Source organism: Myodes glareolus, chromosome 14 (assembly GCF_982192425.1).
Source record: "Myodes glareolus chromosome 14, mMyoGla1.1, whole genome shotgun sequence".
Taxonomy (NCBI): domain Eukaryota; kingdom Metazoa; phylum Chordata; class Mammalia; order Rodentia; family Cricetidae; genus Myodes; species Myodes glareolus.
This window is the reverse complement of record NC_142039.1, coordinates 2,966,021-2,989,448: the sequence shown is the minus strand read 5'-3', so window position 1 is coordinate 2,989,448 and position 23,428 is coordinate 2,966,021. Positions and strand designations below refer to the sequence as shown.

Sequence of the window (23,428 nt, the reverse complement as noted above, 5' to 3'; positions counted from 1 at the left end):
GCCACTATCCTTCAGCTGCCATGCCAGCCAGTGTTCCCTCACTAAGATAACTTATAAGGAGGGAAGGTCCATCTGAGCTTACTGTCTCTATCTATGAATGGTTGACTCCACTGCCTTTGAGCTTGTGGGAGCTACATCAGGGTGGGAGCTGTGTATCTTATGACTTCCATGAGGTAAACAGAGAAGAAGCGGGGGGGGGGTTAGAATTCCAGTGGTCCCTTTCAGAGCATGTCCACAGCAATCTAACTTCTTCCAATTAGGCCCTATCTCTTAAAGTTCTACAACCTTCCTCCTTTCACCAGTATTATGGGCCAGGGACCATGTCTTTGGGGGATATTTCAATTGAATTCACAGCAGCTGCTTTAGAGAAATGTGATGCAGTCATTTGAAGCCTGTTGTGCTGGTTTTGAAGAGTAATTAATGATGCTGATGATGGCAGTTGGCCCATAATTCCTTATCTACTCACTATAAAAGAGCCCCGTGAACAGGACATTTGTTCAGTGTATATGCACAAGTTTAAAGGACACCAGCTTAGAGTAAAGACTTAACGAGGCTGAAATACTTTATACCTCTTTTAAATATGCTGTTGGGCTGAACTTCACTGTCAAATACCAGCATGGATAAAGACAATAGAATGATCTTCCAGTCTGCAAACACACTAATTCTTCTGGATGTAAATCAAGTTATTCTTTATGTACCAATGCTCAGATACATTTATATTATCATATACACAAACATGTAGTGTTTTGTAAAAGAATGTTGTATGTTCTCCTGAAATTTGCATTCCCTGATCCATATGTAGATGTATAATTCGTGCTTATGTTAAATAATACCATAAGCAAATTGTGATTCAACTTGCATTAGAACATGTTAAAATGGATCAGTCTGTTTGTCTTTGAGATAGAGTCTCACTAAGTAGCCTAGGATGACCTCAAACTTGTCATGCAGTCCAGACTGGCCTCAAACTTACAATCTTTCTCATTCGGTCTAACAAGAAATGGGACTATGGGCTAGCTTCACTACACTTAACTGAGAAAAAAAGAATTTTTATAATATTATATTTTCATTCAGCAATATGGTGTAAGTTTTAATATACTGAAGTTTTGTATTCTTCATGAAAAAAAGATTTTCACATAAATATTACCTTTTTTCAAGTATATCCAGTTGATACTTTGGTTTTGCTGTAGAGGAGAGGTATTTCCTTTCCATTTATATTTAAATAATAATCATTAATACAGTTAGACTATTATTGGCTGTTATCTATTTCTTCCTTGGTGATATTATAAATCTGTGCTTATTAAATATGATTTGTGCTGTTAGTTGGGTTTAATTACTGTAATGAAATACTTGAGACAGCCAATGTGTGGAGTAAAGAAGTTTCTGTGGCTCACAATTTTGGAGGGGCAAGGGCCTTATGCTGGCCTTAGCCAGTTCTCATAAAGTCTCTTGGCTGTCACATCATGCTGAATAGCAATGGAGGGAGTTGAGGCTGAGGAAATGTTACATTTCAAACAGGAAGCCAGGGGGTTGGGTGGGGTCACACTTGAACTTTTACAGCAACTCTATTTGAAAAACTACCAAATGATCACACAGAGCTACCTCACTCCTGCCCGCTCCATGTTCTAATGACCTAGGGACCTCTCACTAGGCCTCACCTCTTACTGGCCCTACCATTTCCCTTGGAATCAAGTTTCTAGCACAAGAGACCTTGGAGGTCAAATCATCAATTCCCAGCACTCACTTGGCAGCTCACATCATCTTTAACTCTGGCTGTAAGGAATCTAATACTCTTTCCTGGCCTCCACAGGCACCAGACATGCACGTGATGCACAGACATACATGCAGGCAAATACTCATACTCATAAAATACTTTTTAAAATTTAAAGTAGAAACTTTAATGGATAAAAATATTGTGTATATAGTATCCTTTGTGTTACATTCATTTTGGTGGTCCAGGGGTTGAACATAGTAGGCAAGCATCCTACCCCTGAGCTGTGCTCTTTAGCCCACACCCTTTCATTCACTGGAGAAGAAATCTTCATAAGGCCAGGAACTTCTGAGGAGGCTACTCGCTCAGCTTGTTGCCTAAGATTTATGTGAGAGGCCATTCAGCAGCTAATCCAGACCTGTTTTCTCTTGGACCCTATGGTCAGCCGTGAGAATGTCTTACCTGATGTTATCACACTATGCTTTTATGGAGATCAAAGCATTGTTTTCCTGCTAGTATTTTGATGCATCTTATGACGGCCCCTAGAATTTGCTGCTACCCATGTGTCTGTACATGACTTGTGGCTGAAGGTGCAGAGAAAGAGGCAGCTGTTTCTGTAGCCTTAAGGGCTACAACCAAAACCAATATCTTTGAAGCGCTTTCAAAATTCTTCTGAACAAATGAGGGGGGGAAATCAATAAGAATGTGCATTTAATCATGTTCCAGCAACATGGAATTCTCAGCAAGGAATTTGGCAGGACAAATAAGACCAGTTATTTGCTGCTAAGCATCCAAAACCCCGCCCAGCAATCTGTGAGAACTACTCCTAGCCTCCTGAAGGTGCTCTGGTGGGAAGTCCTAGAAGCCCTGCCATACCCTGAGAAAATGTGAATGCTAACAACAAAGCTCTTCTATTCTAGCCTGAAGTCATTCATGATCACAGCTAAAGAGAGAGATGTTTGCGGCTGTGTATATAGCTCAGTGGTAGAGCACTTACCTAGCACACACTACGGCCCTGGGTTCAACCCCCAGTACCAGAAAACAACAACAACAACAAAACCAACCAAACAAAGCAAAACAAAAAAAGCAAGAGAAAAGATATTTAACTAAAAAATTTGGGGACTTTTATTTCAGGATATCAAGGAAACTACCAGTAATGTCAGATTTTTAAAGCAAATACTTTCCATTGATGCTTGTTATGCCCGGTTGATAATGGTTGGAATTTTAAAAGATGAATATTAATGTCAGTGTGTACCATGTATAGTTCAGGTGGTTGTACCTAAAATCTAACTACAAGAAAGACAATCTAGTGCTAAAATGGCTCCCTTCTTTTTTACGACTTAATTTTTGGGAGGGGGGAATGTAAAAATATTATATAATCTGTCGGTAAAATAGATTCCAGTAGTATTTCTGTGGCAGAATATTCTATAAGGAAGTTTGAATGGAGATTTTTTTTCTCACATTTTATGCTTCTGGGGCAGTTGCCAAGAAGAGATTTAGGAAGATCAGATTTATTAGATTGCAACTTTCAGAAAACAACTTGCAAACATTTTAGAGAAAGTAGTTCTTATTTCGTTAAATGTAAGTTAGCAAACAAGCCTTGTGCAATCTTTCCTGGTTTCCACTGGCTCTCTTTGTAATGTCTTCCCCTTACTTTTACATTTCTAGCTAGAAAAGAAGCAAGGCGGGATAGATATTAATAACCACACACACACAGACACACACACACACACACAAATATCTTGTCTTATACTACAGTTCCACAATCTCTCATCATCTTTGACTCCCCAAAGAAGTTTCATGACAGACTGTGTTTGAGTATAATACTGTGTAACACACTCAGATGTGCATGTGATGCTCAGGATTTTTACTGCTGTGACAAATATTGATGATTTAAAAGAGAAAAGATTTTTTTTATCTCATTGCTTTGGAGATCTATGCAATCCATGGGCACTTGGCTCATTGAAGTTGGACAAAGAAGACAGCATTGTGGTGGGGTGTGTATGGTAGACAAAGTAGCACACATCATGGGAGACAGGAAACAAGAGACAGGCTGGATGAAATCAAGGCAAAATACATGCTCCCACTGACTAACTTCCTCAACCCTCCTAAAGTCCATTAAGCTTGAAGTCATTAATGGCTTAGTCAAATGATGAAATTAGTACCCTGTTGACAGAGGTTTCTGTCCTGCCCAGTTCCTGCAGTTAAGTCCCAAAGAAATCACACAGAGATACATACATTATAAATTGATTGGCCTAGTGTCTCAGGCTTCTTATTAACTCTTATAACTTATATTAGCTCATAATTCTTGTCTGTGTTAGCTACATGGCCTGGAACCTTTTTCAGCGAGGCAGCCACCTCTTGCTAGCTCTGTGTCTGGCTTCCTCTCCATCTGGATGACAACTGCAGACTGAAAATTCCCTCTTCCCAGAATTGCCCCACCTCTACTTCCTGCCTGGCTACTGGCCAATCAGCATGTTATTAGAATACTATTGACAGGGTACAGACTGTTGTCCCACAGCAATGTCCTCATTATTTAGTTATTTCTTAGTGATAAATTTAGCAGTTAGACACCAAACCTTTAGTGCACAAACCTTGTGGGATAGAGGCATTTCATACACACTCATAACACATATCTCAGGATAATAGGTCTCATTCTAAAGTAGAATTATTTGTATTAACTTTAGAGATGATAGGAAGCCAAAGGAACTGGTTTTAGAGGAGAGGAGTTCTTAGAATGTTTCTTTGCTTACTTTTTATTGCTTTTTAAAATGCATCGTTTCTGTGCCAATACTAACCTGATTACTGTCACTGTGTAAACCATGTACTCAATGCTCCAATGCCTCTCAGATTTTTTTCCCTGAAACAGTATTCTCAACTTATTAGCTGAGATCGTTTCTCCTCATATTTCCTATCTCAAACCAAGCAAGTCACGTCTTGTAGAAAACCTACTTATAATGGAGTAACCTCTCGATGAAGCCATAGCTCCTTACTCAACCTATTAACACAGCATTTCCCAACAACTATGTTGCTCATGACTGTTTTATATGGAAACCCACTCACACCGTAGCCCCTTTTTTCTCTCAGCATTTGTCAGGTGTCTAACATTTACATGTACCTGTAGCTATGCATGTCACAGAGGAGACAGTGGTGACAGTGTGCAGCCAGGAAGGGATACAGAGAAGAGGTGACACTGGGCAGGATGCTAAACTGAAGAGGCTGAGGGAGCATGAAGGAAAGAATCCTAGCCAAGGGAAGAGAATGCCTAGGAAGGAAGTGAAGGGCATCGGGAAACAAGAAAAGGAAGAGAAGTCTGGGAACCGAAGGCCACAAAGAGCACCAAGGACTGCAGCGAGTTAGACTGCTTACACCTTGCTCTGCAGCTTCGTGTCTTTCTCTTTTCACAGTATGCATCCTAACTGGGGTTAGACGATGCCTCGCTATAGTTTTGGCTTGCATTCCCCTGATAGCTAATAGTATTGAGGTTTTTTTTTCCTCATATACTTTCAGGTCTTTATATTTCTTCTTTTGCGACGTGTCTACTGTCTACTCAAATACCTTGCCGGTTTTTAAGTTGGACATTCTTCCTGAGCAATCAGTACTTCCAGATTTGTGGGAAACCCTGAAGGGCCTCACACTCCTAGGTGAAACAAGAAGATCTAGAAAAGCTACCCTGAATCATTAGCCTTTGCTTATTTACTCTCTAGACAGTTTTTCAGTCTGTATTTTCATCAAACCCCTCCTGTCTCAACTTCTCAAGCTACCCTTGATAGTTACCATAAAAAAGATTTAAAAAGCATGTAAGATGATTATAAAGGGGGGACAGCCAACGACACAAAGATAGACATCAGAGCTCTTAGTGGGTAAAAAAAAAAGTGAGGGAGGAAGTGAGATAAAGAGAGCAAGACGACTTTGCCATGAAGTGAGGGGTGTGGCCAAGGAGGTCATTTGTCACTGTCATTCTTAGTTATTAATAAAAGCATTTGTTTTTATTAATAAGAAGACATGAAAAGTAAGTTTATTGCCTGTTATTTCTGCCCCTCTCTCTCAGTGTGTGTGTGTTGAAGAGTTAACATCCCCTGACAAATAATCCATTCTGAAGAAAGAGACCCACATCTGCTTTATGTTAACCTTTCCACACAGGAAAACAATCCCAACTCTGCCCAGTTTTGAAACTTGGAATTGTCTTGCATAGAACTAAAAAGCCCTCACACACAAAATCCTTACACACAGTGAGATTAATCTTGTGGTGTTGAAACTTCTGGAAACCTGAAGTGGAATGTCCTTTTCAGATTAGAAATCCAATGGAAATAAGGGAGATGTGTTGCTAGGAGATATATGTAAGCATATACTCTGCCTCTGTAACAATTCAAGGTATACAAATAAGAAGAGCAATGGCACACATTTACGAAGTCAACTTTACAATGACTTCTGGGGCTGCTTGCTTTGCTGTATTCTGTGCTTCTCAGCATTGCTGGAAGTTGTACAATTTAAATGTTTCCTGGAGAAAATCTGGCAGTGTATGTCAATAACCCTGAATTATCTTGCCCAGTACTTTCTGGAATCTAATTGGAAGTTATAAAATAAGAAGAAAGACTGTGTGCATTAATGTTTTTGTCTCAAAATGTTCTTAGACTGGATTTGTGATCAGTACACTCTCCTTGGTTGGACTCCTGCAATACAGCCAGAGTTGGAGATTCTTTTACTGTGACTTAGGGGCCTGGTACTTACAGAAAATGTTCTGCAAGGGACTAGGGATATAGCATGGGACTGAGGAAGAAACTGAGGAAGTTTTCTAGCCTACTCTCATCTTACCAAAATGAGCTCTGCTACAGCCTTGCCCTAACTTGAAGCAAGAGACTTCTTGTCTAGTGTTGGCTCACTGGCTGAAGGTCACCCCTTGTGTGAGATTTCCCTCTGTATGCTGTGAATACCATTGGTGAATAAAGAAACTTGCTTGACCTGCTGATAAGGCAGAGGGCAGAGTAGAACTAGGTGGGGAAAATTAAACTGAATGCTGGGAGAAGGAAGGCAGAGTCAGAAAGAAGCCATGTAGCCCTGCCAGAGACAGATGCCAGAACTTTACCCAGTAAGGCACAGCCTCATGGCAATACACAAAGTAATGGAGATGGGTTAATTTAAGATACGAGTTAGCCAATAAGAAGCTAGAGCTAATGGGCCAAGTAGTGATTTAATTAATACAGTTTCTGTGTGATTATTTCAGGAGTCTGGGAGGCCAGGAAACAAACAAGTGGTCTCCTACTACAAATTGGCACCAATGTGACTAACTAAAATTCACTTAAAACCTGAGAAAGTTTGGGAAGGAATTATAGACAAAAACAAAAACAGAGTTAAGCACAGCTTAAGAAAGGTTTTCCTGATTCAGTGGTAGCAGAAAAAAAGCTGTGCACTTTTGAAATGGCAAGCGACTTTTTGGGCCATGCTGCCAGTGTGAACTCTGGCTCTTTCAAGAGGCCGAGCATTTAAATAGGGTTTGTGGACAGCATTCTGCAAGTTACTTGGTGGCTAAGCAGGCATGTCTAGGGCCAACAGGGCCCTGCCTGTTCGCTCTGCCCAGTCACACATGGCAGAAGTTGAGGTGGTGAGGATAGGTCCCACTGGGCAGTCTCAGAGACAGTGAATGGACTTAATTAAAAAAAAAATCAAATTTTTCTGGTCAGAAAAGGATTACAGATATACAATAAAGACAGATTCAAATGAAAAGGGCCTCTAAATGGGTCACAGTGTGCTTTAAAAAATGTATGTATGCTTGGGAGAGAAGAAAAAGAGTATAGAGAGTTATAAAAGAAGTAAATGGTTTTAAAATAATAAAACAAAGTCTTTAAAGAGACAGAGTACAGACAGTCATAGTTTAAAGGAGTAAAGATAATAAAATAAATATTAAAAAGTATTAAGAGTAAAAGCAAATAAGCCACATAGAGATGGAATATACACAGAGTATCTGGATTACGTATATTATTGTGTTTTATTTGAATTTTTGGACTGTGAAGGAGCTAAATAACCAACATATATACTTTAAAAGTATTTTGTCTTCAAATACCTTTAAAGGGTCTAAAGATATGTTGCTTTGGAAAAGAAGTTCTTCTTTTGTTTCCACGGAGGATGAGACCCTGTGGAATCCTTCTCAGACTGATGTGGTCTGATGGATCGTGACCCCCTGAAAGGTTGCCATGAACACCCCCCAAAAGAAAATACTTCACTCAACAAAAAGCAGAAAGTAGTTTGGAGAGAACTATGCCCAAATTCTTAAATATTGCCTATAAATGTTTGTTTACATTTAAAGGGGGATGGATATACTGTAGAGATGAATATTTTGCATTGGTTTATTGATACAAATTTAAGGTCAATCTTATTATATATATTTCTGGTCTTGATTAAGGTATTGTGTTTGTCCATCTCATTTAAAAATGTAATGTATTATTAAGAAATATAGGTTAATAGATAATCATCTATAATAGTCAAGCTTGTAAAAGTCAAGTTAGGACTTTTCATGACAATGAGACACTTCTGCTCCTGGCAGCACCAATCTACTTCAAGAGGATAATGGGCATCAAAGAGTCTTGTTATGGAGTTGGTTAGCCATTTGGGCAAGAAATTGTTCTTGCCTGGATTACTTGATGTTATGCTGTATGAATTGGATATGCACGATGCACAGAGAAATGACTGCTGAACTTGCCTAAAGGTGAGACAATCCTTCAGGGTTTCTGCTTCATGGAAGAGTCTGCCAGACATTCTAAGGACACAGAAGAAAGTGACTGACAAACTGACAGCAAAGGTGAAACAATCTTTCAAATTTCCTGCTTCATGGGTAATTCTGCTAGGTACTATGGGCCTGTAAGCTGAAGATGGATGCCTCAATGTTACAAAAGAACTTTGGGTGACTGTTCAGGCAGCAAGATGTCTCTGTCAATTCTAGAGTTTTGGAAGTTGCTTACAATGTACTTCCTGTTTACTTAGGTAATATATCCTTCTGGAGTCTTTGATGGAGTTGAAGAATATATAGTTATAGTTTTCCTTAGTTATGTTAAAAGATAAAGTAGATATAAATATTATAACTGTAATTATTGCTGGATACCTGTTTTGTTATATGTAATTTTACTATGTTAAAGTTAAAACCTCCCTTTTCATTTAAACAGAAAAGGGGAGATGATGTGAGATTCCCCTCTGTATGCGGTGAATACCATTGGTGAATAAAGAAACTTCCTTGGCCTATTGATAGGGCACAGTAGAACTAGGCAGGGAAAACTAAACTGAATGCTAGAAGAAGGAAGGTGGGGTAAGAAAGAAGCCATGTAGCCCTGCTAGAGAAAAGACACTGGAACTTTACCTGGTAAGCCACAGTCTCATGGCAATTGATTAATGGAGATGGGTTAATTTAAGATATGAGTTAGCCAATAAGAAATTAGAGGTAATGGGTCAAGTAATGATTTAGTTAATACAGTCTCTGTGTAATTATTTCGGGAGTCTGGGCAGCCAGGAAACAAACAAGCATTCTTCTACAACAACCCTTGAAGGGAGGGAACATTTCCCCCTGCTTTTCCAAGCAAGGCAGTTTGAGTCCTCTCCAGAGTCGTGTTAATTCCACAGCACTTGGGAGATGGAAGCCCTGGACTGGGAAAGGTCCTGGGTTTTGACCTTTTATCCAAGAAGATAACTAAAACTCATAGCATACAGAATCCAATTTATTTTGTGCCTGAGTAGAATCTGGAGCAGATCTCGTAGACTAATGGGTTGTGTTTGGTCCCTTTTTCTTCTGTAGCCAGGTTGTCTGTTTGTTTGAGAGAAGTTCTTCCATGGGAAACTACTAAGTTATTTTTCCAATAAACCCTACCCCTCTCCTCCAGGGCACTCTGGCCAGAGGTGAACAGCTGAGGAGACTGTCAAAAACAGTAACAGGAACTGCTGCCTGGTGAAGTTGTCTGCTCTTCTGGTTAATTCTGCCATGCTGCATCGCAGCTGCAGAACTGGTGAGTCGGACACAGGCCATCTCTCACTCAGGCACATTTGCCATGCTCTGGCTCAGGCTGGGGAGTATATGACTTTTACTTAAAAAAAAAAAGTGTTCTCTGTACAAGCCTTTGACTGGCACAGGTGCTGGTGAGTCAGGCTGGTCTTTTGCATTTGATCTTAGCTTTCCTTTCCATTTTTAATTGTTTGATCTTCCCTGGGCGAATGTTAGAAGAGAAACTGTGAGGAATCTGTCTCAAGGCTGTCAGAAACTGCCCGTCCTCTGCCAGGTTCATTCAGGAGAGCTTTTAAATAGAAATCAGAAAAGAACTTGCACATTTGAGGACTTTGAGAAGTCTTTTAAATTCAGGTCTTCAGTAAAAAGATTTCAGGTGTAAATCAGATACTCTTATTTCTATGGAGTTCAGAAACAATAAATATTCAAATGTAAAAGTAATAAATACAAATCACTAAAGTTTTTCTAACTGAATCTTCAAATATATTCCAGAGACAAATGATGTAATAACGATTTTTAGTTTAGGCAGAGAAACATAGAATTCAGGAGGGTTCCATCAGCCATGTGCCCCTTTTCAGTTTGAGCTTTTTCACCACTTAGCATCCATGATTTGGGGCAAGGTTCTTAGTCCCGCCAAGCCTTAGCACCACGTGATGGTGAGAGGGCACATGCTGAGCCGGCATGCCTGGTTGTCTGTGTCAACTCTGCTACAAACTGCCAGTATGACCTTCAGCATGTTAGCTCTCTGGTGCCTCAGTTTCTTTTCCTGAAAATTGAATGTAGGGCTGGGGGAGATAACTTAATGGGCAAAATACTCATCAAGTAAGTGTGAAGACCATAGTTGAGACCCCCAGCACCCATGTCAGTGCAGGCTAGCCCTGGGTGCCTGCTTGTGATCCCAGAGTTGAGAAGGTAGGACAGGCTGGAGGAGCAAACCAGCTGTCTAGACCAATCTCTCAGTGTTCAAGTAAGAGACCCCGATTCAGTAAATAGAATGGAGAGTAATCAAGGAAGACACCCAAGGTCAGCCACTGGCCTGCACGTACACACACATACACACATACCTACACACATGTGGACATACTTACACAAAAGCATACCACACACACAGTCATGCAAATAGAAAACCTTAAAAAAATGGAGCTGGCAAGACGGCTCAGTGGGTAAAGCCCTTGTGCCCTGCATTGAATCCCTGGTAAAGGAAAACAACTCAAGAGTGCCGTCCTTTCACTGCACATGTGTGATCACACACACACACACACACACACACACACACACACACACACACCAATAGTGCCGTCCTCTCACTGCACGTGTGTGATCACACACACAGCAGTAGTGCCGTCCTCTCACTGCACGTGTGTGATCACACACACCAATAGTGCCGTCCTCTCACCGCACGTGTGTGATCACACACACAGCAATAGTTAATTTTCTAATGAACATAAGAAGACTACTTATCGGGCTGGAGAGATGGCTCAGTGGCTAAGAGCACTGGCTGCTCTTCCAGAGGTCATGAGTTCAATTCCCAGCAACCACAAGGTGGCTCACAACCATCTGTAATGAGAGTTGGCACCCTCTTCTGGCATGTGGGCATACATGGAGGCAGAATGATGTATACGCAATAAAAATAAATAAGTCTTTTTTTTTAAAAAAAAAAGAAGACTACTTATCTTCTGGGGGTGAGTTGAGAAGTAAGCAGTAAATACTGTGAAACACCTGGAAAAACAGCTGGCACATAGCATTTTTATATTAGTTAATTGGCTTTTACTTTTACTAACAATATATTTATTACAAAATAAACTTGTTTGTAATATATAAACATAAATGTGTATATGAAGAGAAAGAGAATGTGTTGACTGTATAAAAGATACTGTGACAAGGATTTGCTCTACTGGTATTTCATAATAAGAGCTATATTCCTCATGCCAACTGGGGTGCTTGTTGCTGTTTCTGTTTTGTGGTTTTTATATGCCACCATTTGGGCAAAATCTATCCTAAGGAAAGGTAGGCTGTACGTGTGAACTCTCCAAACAAGTGACCATCTAAGCAAGTTCTCAAACTTCATGGTATGGTATTCTTCCATCCCTTCTTTCTATTGTTCTTAGCATGACGGGTCGTACTGACAACAGTGCAGATTAAGCAGTCACTGAAAAATAGGTGTTTAATAAAATTTGCCTGAGAGATAGAGAGAGGCACAGAAGGCAGAGACTGAGAGTGAACATACAGGTCATTACAACGGAATTGCTATCATTTGCATCTTAGGTGTCTCTTGAAGGCCCATGTGTTTAAGATTGGGAGGGAGTCCTAGGTTATTGGGTGGTATCCTGAAAGGGATTATGGGACCCTGGTTATTTCTTCTCACGCATTGTGTTTCTGGTCACAGGGCCTACGCACTTCCATGCCATGATGGTCTGTCTGCCTGCCAAGACCCAGTGGGGCTAAGTGATCAGTTGCTGGACGGGATTGTCCCTAGCTGTGAACCGAAATCACTTCTTTTGTTTTCGTAAACCCAAAGCATCAGGGCCTAAGTAAAGTGACGGAAAGGCTGATGACACAAACATGCAGCTGAGAAACTGGCATCGATGTCGGGTCATCAAATTTTCTTAGTAACCAGGTAACCCTGGCTCTGTGCTGCTTGGGGTACAGGGTTATTAGAGCCCCCCTTCCAAACAAATGAGCACTTAGGTTTTCTTTGCAGTATTAAGACTAAATAATACCTAAGACAATCTAGATACAGTGAAACATGTCTTCAAGGTAATAATGATCATGTAAGTATTTCTGCTTAAAGACTTCTTTCAAAACTAAGTGAAGTTAGTCAACTCTTATACACATAGACTCCGTCACTTTAGTAACTCAGTTTAGGAAATGTAAGGTTGGAACAGACCATCCAAGACTACAAAACTTGTGCAACCAGAGCAGTGTAAAAACAAAATTGGTTCCTGGAATAATAACCCCAAGAGCCTAGTTTAGCTGTTCATGCTGACCAAATGCTCAGGACCATTGAGATAGATAGGGAGATCTGCGGCTGTGGTGAAGGTGGGGGAAGCTGGAGCCTGCAATAGCCCTTAGTCATCAAGTGAAAGTCACAGGGCAGGGCTCTATGTCCCTAAGGTGCTTATCCTGCATATGAAGAGTTTTCTTCCCTAAAAATGCTATTTATAGGGCAAATGTGGTCTCCAAACTGTTTTCCCTAGTTGATGATGGTCGTGCTCTGATCCTGCCGTGACAAGGCCTTCTGCCCAGACAAAAAAGGTCAATTTGCTGATATTACTAATCATATTCCCATCAATCATCTATGTATGATTTGATTTACATTTTAGATTATCTAAATGGAATTGAATTGGGTTGGAATGGTTTAGAACAGTGACAAATCCACTTGCTTTCAACCATCTGAAGGAGAGTTAGAATTTGAGTTAAGTTGCTGAGAATCTTTAGGAACCAAGAAGTGAATGGGGAAATCAAGTGGCTGGAAGCAAAAAAAGTGGGATGAGTTCTCAAATTATAGACAGTGAGCTTTCGATACACGGAAAGCAATTGGTATTTACGGTTTAGTCTACTTAATCCTCACAGTAATGCTTTTCATGTTGTTTTTTAGCACCCCAGGTTAAAATGAGGAACCTAAAGAACAGAAAAAGGTCGCTTGCAGAGGCCATGAGAGGTGCAGGGGGTGGGGTGCCACAGCTCCTAAGCTGCTGGGCCTTCTCCATTGACTTGCCTTTTAAATGCTGCCTCTGATGTTGTCCTCATTCCTGGACGATGCACGGTTATATTTGGGCTAATGGTGAACCCCTGAATCAGCCTCCTGAGGCACAGGTAGAGATACAGACTCAGAGGTGTCTCCTGTGAGTGTGCTTCTCAAAGCCAAAGCTGGGAGAAAAGGAAAGCAAGGTGGACAGCGTATAGTTTCGTGGTGGAGCTCTGGGATGGGCCATCATCAGCCATTTCTCTCCTGCTCCAGCCCTGATATCCTGCTGTCCTTTCCTACAGCCCTCCCTCCTGCACGGAGATCAAGGCTGTCTGTTGGCTTAGAACAAAAGGTTGACTCTGGAAGGGACAGTCTATTTCTGCTGGAAACTTTCTTGGGATACTTGGGATTCATCATTAATATCATTCTGGTTTCCTTCTCTCTTGAGGAGGAGACATGAAGTGAAGTCAATATCAAAATAAAATAGGAGGAAGGTGTGTTTGGGAGTAGAGAGAAAGCCAGGAGAATGAGCCCTGGGATTCAAAGAGGTAGACCTGGGAGGGGCTTCCCAGAATACAGAACATCCAGGAAGCACCAACCACAATTATGCAGCCGAATTCCTGATGGAACAAAGTAGCCAGAGAGATTTAACATCCCCAGGTCTCTGTTTGCTCTTTCTACCCTCAGCCTGTTTCCAGCTGTTTCCAACTTCAAAAGGATTAAAGGATTGTGGCTTACTTCAGTGAGTGGGAGGGTATTTATGGCTGATCCCAAGGCTTAGGAGCCAGAGAAGTAAGGAAATCTTGATCCTACAAAACAGGTGGAGGCACTGAAAATCAAAGCAATGGAGTAAACCCAAGAATTTTTGAGAGAAAAGGAATTAATTGATATAAAGGAAAGAACCCTAATGGGGGGCAGGGAGGCCATCTGGAGAATGAACCCTTCGATGGTTCTGCCCGACCCCAAGAAAATACCCAGGACCCATCTACTAGGCCGAGAGTGATTTGCATTGTCTAAGAGGTTTGGGAGATCCAAGAGTCTTTGCCTAAGGGAAAGTCGGTCTACATTCATTCCTGTTTTAGAACTAGAAGGGATTTTTCAGAAGAAATATAAATGCATATACATCACTCATTCTTTATGTAGAAACCTCCAGGGCACCAGTTTTAGTTTCAGGTGATGAGATGGTGAGGCCAATGGAGAAAACAAAGGCTGCCATAGTAAAGACAAGGACCCAGGCCCGTGGGAGGTAGTTCTTGAGCCATGAGGGACAGCGACAACTAGGAATCCATAGATGGGGCTCAGGAGTCCATGTTCACTCAGTTTTAAGAGGTTGGATAGGCGAGGTCTAACTGAAGGCAGGCATTTAATTAAATAATGGGGTCTGGTAAAGGGATGGATCTTAGGATAGTGTGTCTCCCGTCACATCCCCTGCCACCTTGGGCGCAAAGTCAGCAGGTTAGAGTTCTCAACTCCTCCCAGAACCACTAACCCAGGGTTTCTGGGAGTATGGCCCAGGAGTCTGTGCTTTAACAAGCACCACAACGTATCTCCTCCCTTCTCCATATGAATTTTGGAGGCTCACCACAGGTTTGGGTTTTATTAATTTTTATTTAAGATTTTAGGTGCTCAGGCAATAAACAAAAACAGTAATCCCATTATATCCCAGAATTATAGAGTCTGGAAAAGCAATGGTATTTATAACAGGATAAACATTAATATAAGTATAAGGCACCTAGCACACCTAGCTACATAATAAAAAAAAATTGAAATTTATGCCCTGGCAATGCTGCAGCTTACATGGGCAGCCCACATATGGCGGTTCTGTTGAACGTGTCCATATTGGGTTTCATGGTCTAAGTTGATGAGGACGACTGACCAAGTCTCTTCCTCAGCTACATAATAACTAGGGCATAAACGTGGGTTGACTCACCTAAACCATTGCATTTGTATATTTCATACAAATCCTAGGCTGAAATGTCTGTGACCATGGACAGAGAGGCTGGCACCAAGAGGTACCAGCTAAAGAATGCTAGCTCCTCCCAGGTCTAGGATAGGGAGGTCAGCAATGCTATTTCCTGTGGCTGAGATGCCAGAGAAAAGAGATGTCATGATTAGTGTCTTCCATTCCCCAGTCGCATGTGGAACCAGCCCTGGCCTTGGCTTTCCTGTTCTGTGTGGGAGTTCTCTTTAAAGCCCTGGCTTCCTGGTTCCCTTCCAGAGGACAGACCACTCATCATGGAACTCAGGGAAGCTGCTTCCCTCTTCCTATGATCTGCCTGGAGTAGGAGATATAATGGGTCAGCCATGATGTAAACATAGGGTGCATGTTACTGTCTCGAACGCTCAGACCTGAATAATCACGTAGAAACTATATTAATTACAACACTGTTTGGTCAGTGGCTCAGGCATGTTGCTAGCTAGTTCTTACATCTTAAATTAACCCATTTCTAGTAATCTATATATCACCACGAGGCTGTGGCTTACCAGTAAAGTTCCAGCATCTTTCTCCTTTGGCAGCTACATGGTGTCTCTGACTCTGCCTACTCTCTCTATATATCTTTGTTTGGGTTGCCTGCTTGGCTACATTCTGCCCTTCCATAGGTCAAAGCAGTTTCTTGATTAATCAATGGTAATAAAACATATTCACAGTATACAGAGGGGAATCCCACATCAATAGATATTCAGGAAGATTCCATGCGAGGGTGATGCATTCCTCCAGCTTTGCTCTGGAAATGAAGACGGCTTACCTGGGTCATGCCTGTGCTGGGCATCTGCACTGTGACTATTCCCTCACTCTGATATGCTGCTCTCTGGTCCATCAGCTGCCTGTGAAGAAAATGTGAGTAGGTGGCTTAGGCAGAACACTGGCTCTGGGAACACTGGCCCTGGGAACAGCTTCTTGACGCATGCCCCACCCTCACTCACCATACATCACCTCATAGGAACCAAACCGTTTTATTGGCATATTTCAACAATAATCACTTAGGGTCAGTTTAGGTAGTGGAATATTTTTTGCCTTTTTATCTATTTTGTTTTTTAAGATTTATTATTAGTAAATGTGTATGTCACATGCATACATGTTTGAGTGCCAATGCCCTTGGAGACCAGAGGCTTAGGAACCGCTGCAGCTGGAGTTATAAGTATTTGTGAGCTGCTAGATGCGGGTGCTGGAAACCAAACTTGGGTCTGCTACAAGAGCAGAATGTGCTCTTAGCTGTTGAGTCCTCTTTCCAGGTCCTGTTCTGTGTTTTTGAGACAGGTCTCACAATGCAGCATAGGTAGCTTTGAACTTAAAGTCCCCCTGCTTGAATTCTAGGCGTGCAAAACCACACCTGGCCTGCTAGGTGTGAGGCCTTAAGCACCTGTGAGAAACAGACCTGTGAGAAACAGACGGCCTCGCTCTTTCTCTGCTGATTTCATACAGTCACTGATTTTCAGACACTACTTTTCTTAGTCGCAATAGTTTTTAGCTAATATTCTTAGCCTGTATGCCTAAGGGGCCCAAATTAAATCTCAACATGGCTTGTAGAAACAATGAAAGGCTGAGGTAATATGACTGTAAAAATAAGGTTATGTCACTGGGCACAGGCAACTGTACTCAGTTTGGTCTGTGTCCATTAGCTCAGGTAATTTGCAAGGGCTGGAATCTTCAAGGGGGACCAGACTTGGCTTTCTCCAACAGAACTGTATTCCAAGACTAGTTCAGAGGCAAGGACAACCAAACTTTTACACTTAAAAAAGGTACAGAAGTTCCCTCATGACAGTCTGTGGGGGAAGTTGAGGGAAAATAACTCATGCCTGGGTTCCTCTCTACCCAGGTGCCAAGCAGCACAGGAAACCACAAGAGCTGTTTGCTAAGGCAGTATCTTTTTGGAGGTTACCTTCACTTCAGCATGACTGAGTGGGCATAAAGATTAGCATGCTGTCATGGGTCCTTTACAAGAGTTCATCTTCATCCTGAAAACAGAAAGGAGGCTTGCTTAGCTCTTATGGAACCATCTTCAACCGCTCTGTGGAGGAAGGATACGCCCCTGAGAGTCCATGGTTTTTAGCCAAGTATGAACGATTTGGCAAGTTTCTCAGAGCCGCCTCCTGAAGGTTGTTCCTGCAATGGTGAAAGCTCCAACTGTGAAGGCCTCATCTAGGAAACCCACTGGCCCCACTCCACTCTCAACTCCGCTTGTCATTTTGGAACAGACAGATGAGCCTATCAGGAACAGACCCTGTGGTTTGCAAGGAGAAGAGAGCAAAATTTTTAGTAGGAATTCAGTCATCACTTCACTCCTTAGTAAGCAAGAAGAGAGAAAGGTGTTAGTGGCACACAACCAAATATAATAGCCTCAGCTATGTGAAACTCAATGTACGTCTTGGAATTTTTGAAGCTGAAGTTGTCCATGCCAAAATACACTTGGGCAACACAACCTGAGAAAACAGAGTTTTAAATAAAGCATTCTGGCATCTTTTTCTAATGACACATACTGTAATATACCAAGCTATGTCTTTTCTTCCAACACCATATATGTCTGGTCCTAACCCAGAGGAAAAGTATGACTTGGCCTCCCGGAGGTCTGCTGTGGCAGCTGATCCAAGAGGCTGTAGGAAGACATAGAAGACGAAGATACTGTTGTCTTCCCCTAAGAGGTGGAGGGTCCATGTCCACACACCCTTGGTTTTAAAGTGTTAGTATATGACTTGGGCTGGGCATGGGCAATGCCTGTCCCCGTTTCTCTTGGTTTTAAAGAATAAGTCTATGCAGATGACTTGGAATGGGCTTGGCCAATTGTCAAGCCGTTCTGAACTCAAGCAAAGGATAGTTAAGTCCTCTTTCATGCTTTGAAAAGTTGCCCAGGAAAGCCAAATCGTCTTTCTGTGGTCTGATCTCACCAAGAGTTAATGCCATTTCAGTTAGAAGAGTCAAGCTCAATGTTAATATGATTTTTCTATGACTTAAATATTCCAACTAAATATGTGAATTTATTTTTTGTGAGAAAGCAAGTAGAATGTTTATTTTGGTCATTGCAACAATCATATCTTTGGCTTGTGTTAAGGATGGTTGGTCTCCCGGGCTTGGCTAGAAATTCACAACATGGGAATTCACAGAATTTTCATAAAAGCAATTGGAATGACAGTGTTTTCATGAGCTCCCAGGGTGAACATCTATTAACAAAAGATGCTTTGCTTCCCGCACACCTGCGCAGTTCTCCACAGGGGCCCAAGCAATACACGTTCCAATAGAGCAGCGCCAATAAAATCAAATAAAAATGAGGTTCCCAGGATGAGAATGGAGATTTACAATATTACCACAGTCAGTGCATTGGAGAAGGAGTGGAGGTTTTGGAACTAGCTTTTAAAGTAGAAAATCATTACAAAAAATAGATTTGCAGTCATAAATCATATAACTTTGACCACTGAACACTCTATTATACAGGGCGCATCTGTGTGTATGTGGGGAGGGTGGGAAGGGCTCAGAGGCTGAAGAAATTTGGAAGAGTTTGAAAAGGTAGGAAACGTCTAGCAAAATAAGAATTCTTTTTCCTTGCACATTTCTGGAGAAAAAAAATAGCGGTCTTTTGCAATCTCTGCCTAAATTAATGTGTTTATACTTGATAGCTTAATGTCGTAAGAACGTAAGACATCAAAATCCACTAAATCCCACTTTTCTAAGAGGCAGAGGCCTGTTGAGGTCTCTAGAGAAACAAGGTAACAACTTGACTCCCGGAACGACCAGCACTTCATATTTAAGCACAGTTCCAGCATCTCTAAGGTTCTGTCATTGCATGAGCATTCGAAACATCTCTAGATCTTACATTAATAGTCAGCCTCTTTTGTGGTGTGAATATGGTGAGTCCCACTGTGGAACTTTAATAAGTGGGCTGGAGACCAGGGCTACACCTTCATGAATGGATCAGTCTATTCAGTTGATGAGTTATCTCAGGATGGATTTCCTGAAAACTCAGTTTGGTAAGTTTTACACAATCCCATTTTCACCATGTGAGGCCCTATAGCACCTCAGGGCTGCCAACAAGAAGGCTTTCTCTGAGGTTCCTGATCTTGGATGACAACCATAGGTCAAAATAATTCTCTTCTCTTTCTAACTTATCCAGTCTGTATCATCTTGTTATTAGCAACAGAAAATGGACAACAGATCACACTCATAACAAGTAAAAGGCAAGGTCTTTTGCCCTTCCTTAAAGAACTTACTTTTTATTTGGAACAGAAAAAAAATGACAAAGACATAAATGATAGAAAAATTTCTAAGAGGACCACGTTCGTACCATAGTCTCTGCTGGTGCCAGAGGAGGAAGTGTCTTGAAGAGCACGCTCTTCAGGGTGAAATGTGGGTAGAAAGATGGTAGATGGGGGCCAATGAGGATCAAGTCAATAGCTCTCCGTGGAAGGAGGATGTCCTGGACAGTGGGAGAGTGGCGGAGGGTATGCCATCTGGAAAGGCCAAATGAGAAGCCATGAATGGGAAAGAGCTGGGTGAGGTGAGACTGTGAGGGGCTAAACAGACACTCTTGGTAAGGAAACAGGCACATGGGACTTTTGTTTATTTTCATTCATCCCAGCATCAATTTCAAACACCTGCGTGTATTAGGTTCTGCCAGGTGCTGCAGATAGGTGACTATGTTCATTACCTTTCATCTCTGAGACAAAATATACAACAAAAGCAATTGAATGGAGGGAGGGTGTATTTTGGTCCAGAGGTCTTTCAGGGTCTTGTGGCGAGGAAGGCGTGGTGGCAGGGCAGCTGCTTGCGGTGGCATTCATGGTGGTGGGAGGATATGGCACAGACACCTCACGCTGAAGTGTCCCAGAAAGCGGAAAGCTGAACCAGAACTGTGGGCAGGCTTAATATGCAAAGGCCTGCTCTTAGTGACCTACTTCTACAGCCTGGATCAACCTTCTAACAGCTCCACAACCTTCAAAATAATTCTACAAATCCAGAACCAAGCTTTCAAAGCATGAGTAAGCTGGGGGGAATTTCACACTCACATAACAGGAACACCAACCCTCAGGGGTCTTTAGTGAACCCACTTCTCTATGACACCTTCTAGAAAAGACAGAGAAGTGTTTAAAATTCACCAAGACAAGCAGAGGGCGAGAACGCAGGAGGCTGCCGGCTACGACAGGCGCATGTGCTGCTCCCACTTCAGAGGGCTGCTCACAAAGGAAATACTCAGTCTGTTGGCTCACACTCGTCATAATTGACTCTATGACTAGGAACTGTAGGCATCCAAGAGTAGGAAGGGCATGCCTAGCCACTCAGGAATGTGGAGGCAAGGGAGTTATTTGCTTTGGATTGGGTTGGTCACTTCTCAGAGTGTTGCAGTGGTGCTCGTTCAGTCAGCTTGCTCAGTCTGGAATGGTCTTCAGAGCTGGAGCCCACAGAGAAGATCTTCCCAGAGGAGGTGTCTCAACAAACTCATGTGTCAGTATGACCTGTGAAGTATGCAAACATTTCCTCCCAGCAAGCACGACTCAAAAGTGTGCAAATGAACTCAACATAGTTTTTGAAGTAAATGTTGAAAAAAATATAGATGCTTAAAAATGGACCCCTCTCTCCACTTGCCTGAATATTCCCTTGCTGCACTGCAGTGACATATGTGAACATGATCAAGGGATGTTCCCAGCTTGGTTTCTGTAACTCTAGTCTCAATCCTATTAAAGAAAGAATGCCGGGCTGTGCAGTAGGTGAGGCCCACGATAATCTGTCTGAGAAATAGTCATATAGAAAAAGCACAAAATTTTTCTCATAACTATTATTTTTCTCGTTATACTAATAAAATATAGTATGTTTGGATCAATAGTAAAAGTGTTTTGACCAAACATTTTTGAGAGTACATTATTCTTGACTTTTTCTCTTCAGAGCCAGTGTTTCTGGGACTGCCTCAGGATCACACATCTGTACTTCTCATTAGGTAAGCAGGGTCCCAATGATAATCCGGAAGCTGTGGGGGTGTCTAAATGTACTCACGCCAAGATTATTTGGATGCAGGAGATGGGTCATAGCCATAGAAGCAACAAATTTCAGCCATTGTAGTTTCTATAAAACAAAAATAACAAAAGACAAGGCAGGTTCTCAGGACAGTTTGTTGTTAGTGGCCTCTCTGTAAAGTTGAGCAAAATGAAAACGCAGTGGTTGAGGATTCTGGCGAAGATCAGGTTCTGTAGCTCTAGGGTTCTCTAAGTTAGGTATCCAGACATTGAGGCTGACTATAACAGGCTGTTTCTGGCCTGCTGGTACTAAACGCTGGTTCATTTCCCTGCGCCTCTGACTTCCCACTGCTTCGTTCTTTCAACATTTGAAAACAGAAGTCACTTTGAAGCGGTGTCTGCTTTTGTCCACCCAACTCACTCCCAGCTTGAAAAATCTCACACAGCAAGCAGACATGTAAAACACAAAGCCAAACAAATATTTACCCTTGCAGCCACAGATGAGTGTAGCTCTCATCCTTCGCGGTCCAAGTCCAGAGAGTAACTGATGCTGGGTACCAACCCCTGTGGATGCATCTACAATGTAATTCCTGCACCGAAGCTCAAGGAACATTTGGAAGAAGGAGCAGGAAATTCGTAAGGGCCAGAGGACTGGGAAGTCTGCCATGAGATTTGTCCTCTGAGGTGACAGGAAAGCTACGCCCACGATACTACAGCAGTATGGCTGGCTAAACGAGACCTGAACAAAGACAGCACCAACAGACACGCTAATGTGGAAGGGGAGAATTGCACTGGGCCCCATCACTGGACAAAGGACTACAGGTAAAAGGATGTCCTGAGAGAGGAAGAATTAGTCTTCCTAAGGGGTGAACCTTCTGATTGGTTACCTAACACCAAGTGATAAGCCCTGAGAGTCATATACATATAAATAACAGTAAATGAACTCAGCAGGTTGTATTTAAATATGTATGCACATGTCTGTAACAATAATAATCAAAGAAAAAGAGGCCATAAGGAAGTAAGGGGGGACACGGGAAAGGTCGGAGGGAGAGGACATGAGATGTGTTGGGGGCAAAAAGGGAAGGAAAGAAATGGAGCAAATACATTTTAATTTAAAACTATTTTAAACACTTATGACAGTGGGCAGACGTCAGCGTGACATTTTTCTTTTGAGGAGCAGTGTAATGTAGGGTTCCTAGTTAAGGTTTTTGTTTCTGTGGTAAAACACCATGACCAAAAGCAGCACTGGAGGGAAAAGGGTTGGTTACATTGTACAACTCTGACTGAGAGAGGGCAGGGCAGGAACTCAAGGCAGGAACTTGGGGCAGCAACTGATGCAGAGACCATGGAGGGACAGGAATGCTGCTTCCTGGCTTATTCCTCATGGCTTGCTCAGTCGGCTTTCTTAGACATCTAAAACCACTTGCCCAGGGGTGGCACCACCCACAGTGGGTTGGGCCCTCCCACATCAACCACTAATTAAGAAAATATCTCACTGGCTTGCCAGTCTTATGGAGACATTTTCTTAATTGTGGCAACACTAGCTTGTATGAAGTTAGCAAAACAAAACAAAACTAAGCAGGACAGAGTGTGTGTTGGAAGCATGCAGCTGGGGGCTAGATGACCAAAGCTCAGATCCCAGCCCGAACATTTACAGAGTGTGACCTTGCACAAGTGTGAGCAGCCCCAGTTCACGTTCCTCATCTATAAAGAGGAAAAAAGGACAGTCTTTGTTTCCCTCATCTGCACAGGAGGCGAGACTGCCGTGTATTCCAGTGTGTGGACACAGGGCCTTGGGAAGCCATTACAGGGCAGGACTGGATCGCCATGTTACCCACATCAAAATCACCACTCCGCCGCTCCTTCTGAATCAACTAGCTACCGTGGCTTCCCTCTGAATACTGGCTTATCCCGACATGCCACTCTTTACTTCCTATTACTAATCTCTGATTGTGTACGAGTGAAGTCTGCTATCCAGCGTGTGCGCACCCAGAGAAGGTCAAGCCTTCTGTGCACACGGCCTTTTGGAGTGACACAGTGTTTACGTTTGTTCACACTGATAACCAAACCTACGTGCTCAAGTCTTGCAGTGTTTTTATTTTTAAACTGA

At 42.2% G+C, this 23,428-nt stretch overlaps 1 long non-coding RNA gene across 1 annotated transcript in view; it reads right to left on the bottom strand.

Moving 5' to 3' along the window:
* The window catches only part of LOC125417624 (uncharacterized), a 39,441-nt gene extending 17,516 nt beyond the window's left edge, over positions 1–21,925 (bottom strand). The window contains exons 1-4 of the long non-coding RNA XR_007237183.3: positions 21,805–21,925; positions 21,359–21,427; positions 17,262–17,337; positions 16,128–16,206 (exon numbers count right to left, since the gene is read on the bottom strand). This is a non-coding gene — a long non-coding RNA (uncharacterized LOC125417624). The remainder of the gene's footprint in view (positions 1–16,127; positions 16,207–17,261; positions 17,338–21,358; positions 21,428–21,804) is intronic.
* Positions 21,926–23,428: the final 1,503 nt, after the last annotated feature.